The sequence below is a fragment of the Staurois parvus genome, unplaced genomic scaffold (genome assembly GCF_062004578.1).
Source record: "Staurois parvus isolate SC_StPar_1 unplaced genomic scaffold, SC_StPar_1.0 ptg001820l, whole genome shotgun sequence".
NCBI lineage: Eukaryota > Metazoa > Chordata > Amphibia > Anura > Ranidae > Staurois > Staurois parvus.
Genome location: NW_028319616.1, coordinates 18,774 through 27,118, shown reverse-complemented (window position 1 = coordinate 27,118; position 8,345 = coordinate 18,774).

Below are 8,345 nucleotides of genomic sequence, written 5' to 3'. Positions count from 1 at the left end.
CCATCAGCAACCTACTAATGATATTTTGGGGTAAAACTATTCCGTTTTCCTTGCGATTTAGATCCAGCGACATCATCACTGGGTCTCTGTTCTTCTCTCAAGATTCTAAATAATTCTGTCTGTCTTCATGAATACCTTATTTTTGGCCCAGTGACTTCATCCCAGGGTCTCTGTGCTTCTTTATGCAATGCAGGCAGATCATGGCGGGTGGGAGGGGTTGGTAGAGTGATATACATGGCTTCCTGAAGACGTCACAGCATCCTGCCTGAGTACTCCTCTCAAGAGCCCTCAGTCCTGATCAGGGGCGAACTGTCAACTCATGGGGCCTCTGGGCAATAGGGGATCATGGGGCCCCTGTGTCCTCGCCCACACTCAAACCACACCCAAAAAAGCCTATGAAAGGTACCAGGGACATCTCATGGGGCCTCCTTCTGACCCTGGGCCCTCGGGCAGTGCCCGAGTTCCCAAATGGTCAGTCCGCCCCTGGTCCTGATACAAGCAGTGGGCCGGCTCTTGCGAGGAGTTATGCAAATATTAAAAAATGCCTTGATGGGTGGGTGTCAGGCTGGAGGAGTGGGTGTTCCTAGGCAGGCTGGAGGAGTGGGTGTGCCTAGGCAGGCTGGAGGAGTGGGTGTGCCTAGGCAGGCTGGATTTGTATGCAGATCACATGTGATGCTGATCCTGATGATTGAAATAAAATGAAATCCAATGAATGAAAGGGGCAGGGCCAGGGACAGAGAACGAGAAGGAAAGAGCTAGATGGTGCTGGGCGTCCACCAGCCAGGAAATGAGGCGGGGTCTATCGGACTTGCCGTAGCTTTTATTTCAAATTGTGAGAAGCTCACAGAAGCTGAGAAGCGGGTGGACTGCAACATCACCTGCCCATCCCCCCTCCACTCTGAGAATGCCTTATATTCAATGAAAAAAATTCAATGCATTTGCTGAATGGTGGTGGCGCCAGGCGATTGACGCTGTGTGCTCAGTGCGCAGAGGGGAGGATCGTGCCACTCGCTGTATGTAGTGTTTATCAGCAATCCCAGCAGATATAAGGTATGGATAATTATGTGCCAAGCTGGCCAGTGTAAGCTTCCCATATATAGACCGGGGTCTCCAAACTTTCTATACAAAGGGCCAGTTTGCTGTCCTTCAAACTTTACAGGGGCCAGACTGTGGACATTGGGAGCATCAAATGTCCCAGCATCAGTGGGAGCAAAAAATGCCCCATCTTTGGTGCCAGTGAGAGGAACTGTGCCCCATCGTTGGTGTCATTGGGAGGAATAGTGCCCATCATTGGTGTTATTGGGCCCAATTGTTGGTGTCATTGGGCAGAACTGTGCCCTATCGTTGGTGTCATTTGGAGGAATTTTGCCCCTTCATTAGTGTTATTGGGCCCAATTGTTGGTGTCGATGGGCGGAACTGTGCCCTATCGTTGGTGTCATTGGGAGGAATTTTGACCCATCATTGGTGTTATTGGGCCAATTGGTGTCATTGGGAGGAATAGTGCCCCATCATTTGTGTCAGTGGGAGGAATAGTGCCCGACCATTGATGTTATTGGGCCCAATTGTTGGTGTCATTGGGTGGAACTGTGCCCTATCGGTGTCATTGGGAGGAATTTTGCCCCTTCATTGGTGTTATTGGGCCCAATTGTTGGTGTCGATGGGCGGAACTGTGCCCTATCGTTGGTGTCATTGGGAGGAATTTTGCCCCTTCATTGGTGTTATTGGGCCCTATTGGTTTCATTGGGAGGAATAGTGCCCCATCATTAGTGTCATTGGGAGGAATAGTGCCCCATCATTGGTGTTATTGGGTCCAATTGTTTGTGTCATTGGGTGGAACTGTGCCCCATCGTTGGTGTCATTGGGAGGAATTGTGCCCCATCATTGGTGTTATTGGGCCCAATTGTTGGTGTCATTGGGAGGAATTGTGCTCCATCATTGGTGTTATTGGGCCCAATTGGTGTCATTGGGAGGAATAGTGCCCCATCATTTGTGTCAGTGGGAGGAAAAGTACCCATCATTGGTGTTATAGGGCCCAATTGTTGGTGTCATTGGGTGAAACTGTGCCCCATCGTTGGTGTCATTGGGAGGAATTGTGCCCCTTCATTGGTTTCATTGGGGGAATTATGGCCCACCATTGGTGTTGGTGTCAAAAGGCCGCATCTGGCCCCCGGGCCACAGTTTGGAGACCACTCATCTAGACAATTGCTGGAGTTCAGCCTATAACAGAACACCTTCATCTCAATGTCATATATGACTCCCAGTGCAGGAATCAGAGAGTGGTATTGTATATCCTATCCATCCCCGACAATCTGCTCTTTTCATTTGTAACTTTTATCGATATTCCAGATTTCTTACCCGGCCAAGGAAAATATGAGCCCCCCCACCCCATCCCACCCCACCTACATGGATCGACGGCCTCACTGAGAACCTGAAACGCTTAGAAGAGCACAGAGGGCAGTGATGTCACAAAGAAAAGACCCCCGAACAGCCGATCAAATTTCAGTTTTCTGTGGCTTTTGTCAATAAAGAGGACCTGTCATCTGCCACTGCCGAATTCAAAGTATAAAGGAACACCAGCTGTGTACTTGTCAGGACTCCTGATGCCAGATGGCCAACAAGACAGCTGAGCAAATGGCATTTTCAGAGGCAGGAACAGCTGAGCCCATGTTTTTCCCATACCGGGTTTTCTTTAAAGGTGCCGACTCCAGGGTGGTCTGCTTGGTCCTAGATAACGAGCCCGGGGCACCAAGGGCAAGGGGAGTGTAGACTGGTGAGCTGCCATTCTGCCCTGACTGTGGGCACCCTCTACAGAATGGAGGCCAGTACTATCCCCCATAAGGGCTAATGGACGTGGGTGGTCAGATGCATTTAAAATACGCATTCTCAGCAATGTGTACAATAGAGGATTATGGGTAAATCACAGATGGGTCTCAAATTTCCATGTACATTATTAAAGGGTAAGTTCACTTCTTCAGGTGAACTCTAAATTCCCTGGTCACCCCTCCGGACCCCCGCTGCACACAGTGGCAGTGATGCCTCGTGCTGTCGCTGCAAACTGCAATACACAGCTCCGGAGGGAGTATCCATCATACCGCTCACAACGGCAAAAGGCCATTGGTCAGTGCAACCGTGCTGACCAATAAGAAGCGCTTTTTTTTTCTTTTTGGGACACCTTACCAGAAGAAGAAGCTTCAGATGTGCTTCTCATTGGTCACTTGGCTACACTGATTGATGAGCAGCGGCGGACTGACAACTCATGGGGCCCCCGGGCAGTAGGGGATCATGGGGCCCCTGTGTCCTTGCCCACACTCAAAGCATACCCAAAAAAGCCTATAAAAAAGGTAATAGGGGCATTTCATGGGGCCCTCTACTGACCCTGGGCCCTCAGGCAATGCCCGAGTGCTCGAATGGTCAGTCCGCCCCTGCTGATGAGCATTTGCCATTGCAGAGCATCATGATGGATACTTGTTCTGTTTCAAATGCCACTTTATGCACCCACATACCTCCCGAGACTCGGTCCTTCTGGACAGTATGGTCACCTGCTGACTTGGCACCATCCACAGTCAGCTTAACTCTTCAATAAGACACAGAAGTTGAATCCAACACAATTTTACTTCAGCGAAATGCGGTACATAGGATGTAATTTCCAGTGTTTTGCTTTACTGAGCCCTGTCTCTGTGAATAACTAACAGTGACTGAGGGAACATGGGGAGAGGGTCTCGCTCGGACTAGTTCTAAAAGGGGAGGACAGCGGAAGATACCAAAATCACATTAGTAAACAAGTTGTAGTGACCCAGAACTGCCACCAGATGGCAGCATACTACAAAGCAATAACAACCTAATGAAGTTTAATGCAACACATGAAAGTGGAGCAGATCAATACTGACTCCAGGGAGGTGTATTGCTGAGTATGGACCGCTACACCAGCAGCAAGGGGCTTCACGGTCACTATGTGCAGCAGAGTTTGGAGGGGTGGCCAGGATATTCAGAATTAGTTCATCTTATCATTTGAATAGGTGAACTTACCCTTTAAGGGTAGTTATGTCTTGTAGAGATATCAGCCAAATGATCGGACTAACGGCAATGTGCAACTTGTAATTTACTGTATGAAAGTCTCTACAGATGACACCAAGCTGTGCCGGGGATAACGTCCTTACAGGATGTCTCCAACTTACAGGCCGACCTCAATGCTTTGTGTAATTGGGGGACTATGGGGCCAATGAGGGTTAATGTTGATAAATGTAAGGTTCTGCACTTGGGGGCTACTAGAGGGATACAACTGGGGGGGGGGGGGTCAATGGTGGAAAAGGATCTGGGGGGGGTCAATGGTGGAGAAGGATCTGGGGGGGTAAATGGTGAAGGATGCTGCCATTATTAAGCTTATGATCTACCAGAACCCCCAGATCCTTCTTCACCATTGACCCCCCCAGATCCTTCTCCACCATTGACCCCCCCCCAGATCCTTCTTCACCATTGACCCCCCCAGATCCATCTTCACCATTGATCCCCCCAGATCCATCTTCACCATTGACCCCCCCTGATCCTTCTTCACCATTGTCCCCCCCAGATCCTTCTCCACCATTGACCCCCCCAGATCCTTCTTCACCATTGACCCCCACCAGATCCTTCTCACCATGCCTCTTACTAAATACCTCGGACTGTCTGCTTTCCAAAAAGGGGTCATTTGGGGGGGTATCTGCATCCTGGCCTTTGGGTCCTGGTATATTCGGGCCTCAAGAAATGAGATCGGCCGTCAGTACATCAGAGTTGATCGATTTTCATCAAAGAAATGTAGCAGAATACATACAGTATTTGGCCTAAATTTATGAACAATTATTTATTTGCAATTTTTTTTAACAGAAACGAACAAAAACTCATTTTTTTCACAATTTTCGGCCTTTTTTCGTTTATCTTGCAAAAAAATGAAAACCCCAGTGGCGATCAAATACCACCAAAAGAAAACTATTTGTATAAAAAAAAGATAAAAACTTCATATGGGTACAACGTTGCATGACCGCGCAATTGCCAAAGTGCAACAGTGCTGAAAGCTGAAAATTGGCCTGGACGGGAAGGGGTTGAAAGTTCCCGGCACTGAAGTGGTTGAGGTTGTAGCTTTGTCCTCCATCAGAAAGAACAGAGAAGCAGCAAATGTCCCTTGAAGGAAGGTCACCAGAAGAAGACCCCAGGAGACGGGAGATCTCCCCATTCTGGTCGTAATTCGTTCTTTTATCGTCTTTATAGGCAGCTCTATAATGTATGGAGATCATGTAACAGAAGATCTGACGGTGGAGGCCAACACACCGAACGCAGATTACAAAGGGCGATATTTAGGAAGGCGCTAAGTTTGTCGGCTGACTCATAATCTTCACAGAATTCGGCCGCTATCTCCCCTCACTAATAATAGACCATGAGCGAGCTCACAGCTCAACCACCAAATCTGAGACCCGTGACTCACTTGTCTGGACCTACCTAGTCGCCTTCACCTTCCTGCCCTCCCGACCACAGAGAATGCCACGAGCCAATGGAAAGGCACACTAGGCGCAATTACGTTGAAAACAGTAATTCCGAAATTCAACATTTTGTTTGGTACGTGGCAGAAAATTATATCACCTAACACTCCCTTACATCTCGACTCAACGACTCCGGAGATGAAATGTACTGCCAGTTACGAGGGAGCGAGACTCTCGGCTAGAGCCATCCTATACAGCAGACTCAACCTTTTACCCCTGAGGAGCCCCTGCTAATACCCATTCTTTGTTGGTCAGTGGGAAGCTTGCCATATATATTGGTGGTCAGTGGGAAGAACGCCCCTTACATTGGGGGTCAGTGAGAAAAACGTCCCTTACATTGGTGATCAGTGGGAAGAATGTCCCTTACATTTGTGGTCAGTGGGAAGAACGTCCCTTACATTGGTGGTCAGTGGGAAGAATGTCCCTTACATTGGTGGTCAGTGGGAAGAACGTCCCTTACATTGGAGGTCAGTGGGAAGAATGTCCCTTAAATTGGTGGTCAGTGGGAAGAATGTCCCTTACATTGGAGGTCAGTGGGAAGAATGTCCCTTACATTGGTGATCAGTGGGAAGAATGCTCCTTACATTGGGGGTCCGTGGGAAGAATGTCCCTTACATTGGGGGTCAGTGGGAAGCTTGCCATATATATTTGTGGTCAGTGGGAAGAACGCCCCTTACATTGGGGGTCAGTGGGAAAAACGTCCCTTACATTGGTGATCAGTGGGAAGAATGTCCCGTACATTGGGGGTCAGTGGGAAGAATGCCCCTTACATTGGTGGTCAGTGGGAAGAACGTCCCTTACATTGAAGGTCAGTGGGAAGAATGTCCCTTAAATTGGTGGTCAGTGGGAAGAATGTCCCTTACATTGGTGGTCAGTGGGAAGAATGTCCCTTACATTGGTGGTCAGTGGGTAGAATGTCCCTTACATTGGTGATCAGTGGGAAGAATGTCCCTTACATTGGAGGTCAGTGGGAAGAATGTCCCTTACATTGGTGATCAGTGGGAAGAATGCTCCTTACATTGGGGGTCAGTGGGAAGAATGTCCCTTACATTGGGGGTCAGTGGGAAGAATGTCCCTTACATTGGCGATCAGTGGGAAGAATGTCCCTTACATTGGTGATCAGTGGGAAGAACGTCCCTTACATTGGTGGTCAGTGGGAAGAATGTCCCTTACATTGGGGGTCAGTGGGAAGAATGTCCCTTAAATTGGTGTTCAGTGGGAAGAACGTCCCTTACATTGGTGGTCAGTGGAAAGAACGTCCCTTACATTGGGGGTCAGTGGGAAGAATGTCCCTTACATTGGTGATCAGTGGGAAGAATGTCCCTTCCATTGGTGGTCAGTGGGAATACAGCACCTGTCCCACTCTGCTCCCAGACAGCCTCATATGTAAGGGGGCTTTTAATAAAAGTGGTATAGTAGAGATCAAATGTTCCAACAGCTATTAGGTAAGATGGACAGATCCTTTTTTTTTCCCGGAACCCTCTCTGGCCAGTCTGTTATCAGACATCAGTATCCGGAGATATATAGGTGGCTGTGATGCGGTGATGAAATATGACATCATGGAGCACATGACACGTGGGCCCTTATCACTGGCACAGTCATGTACATTCCTTTGTACGTGTCACTCTTCTGCTGGCTGCTATGGACTCTCCGAGGGCCCATGGAGAGACCAATTCTTACAACCACCCCAACTCCACTCTAGAAATATCAGATAAAATCCCCTCGATTGATGTCATCTTCATTCTTGCGACCATACTTTGCAATACAATATAAATGTTGGGGAATTTTTTTTTTTAAACCTTCAGCAAGGAATAGACAAGGACAGTATAATAGTTCTTGCACTCCCAGTATGTCCTCAGTCTTCTGGGTTGAGTAGTTCTGGGTGCAATTCAACCCAAAAGACCAGGACATCTAGTGGGACATAGGAGGTACTGCTCTGGATTGAAGTAGGGCTCTCCAAACTTTCTGGACAGAGGACCAGTTTACTGTCCTACAGACATTGTGGGGGAGGAGGGGGGGGGGGGGGGGTTCAGACGGTGGCAAGTAGGAGAAGAAAATGTTCCAGCATCAGTGGTACATAAACAATGTCTCAGGCTTGGTGGTTAGTGGGATTAAAAAAATAAAAAATTACATTAGCACCTGTGGTCACTAAGGGGAAAAATAATGCCCCATCCTTGGTATCAGTGGGAGGAATTATGCCCTATCGTTGAGATCAGAAGGAAGTGCCCTAGCACCAGTGTCAGTGGGGGGAATAGTGTCCCATCATTGGTATCAGTGCCCCATCGGTGTCAGTGGGAGGAATAGTGCCCCATCATTGGTATCGGTGGGAATAGTGCCCCATCGTTGGTATCAGTGGGAGGAATACTGCCCCATCATTGGGAGAAATAGTGCCCCATCATTGGTATCAGTGGGGGGAATAGTGCCCCATCATTGGTATCAGTGGGAGGAATAGTGCCCCATCATTGGTATCAGTGGGAGGAATAGTGCCCCATCATTGGTATCAGTGGGAGGAATAGCGCCCCATCATTGGTATCAGTGGGAGGAATAGCGCCCCATCATTGGTATCAGTGGGAGGAATAGCGCCCCATCATTGGTGTCAGTGGGAGGAATAGCGCCCCATCATTGGTGTCAGTGGGAGGAACAGTGCCCCATCATTGGTGTCAGTGGGAGGAACAGTGTCCCATCATTGTTATCAGTGGGAGAAACAGTGCCCAATCATTGGTGTCAGTGGGAGGAATAGTGTCCCATCATTGGTGTCAGTGGGAGGAATAGTGTCCCATCATTTGTGTCAGTGACAGGAATTATGCCCCACTGTTAGTTGTCAATAGGACGAA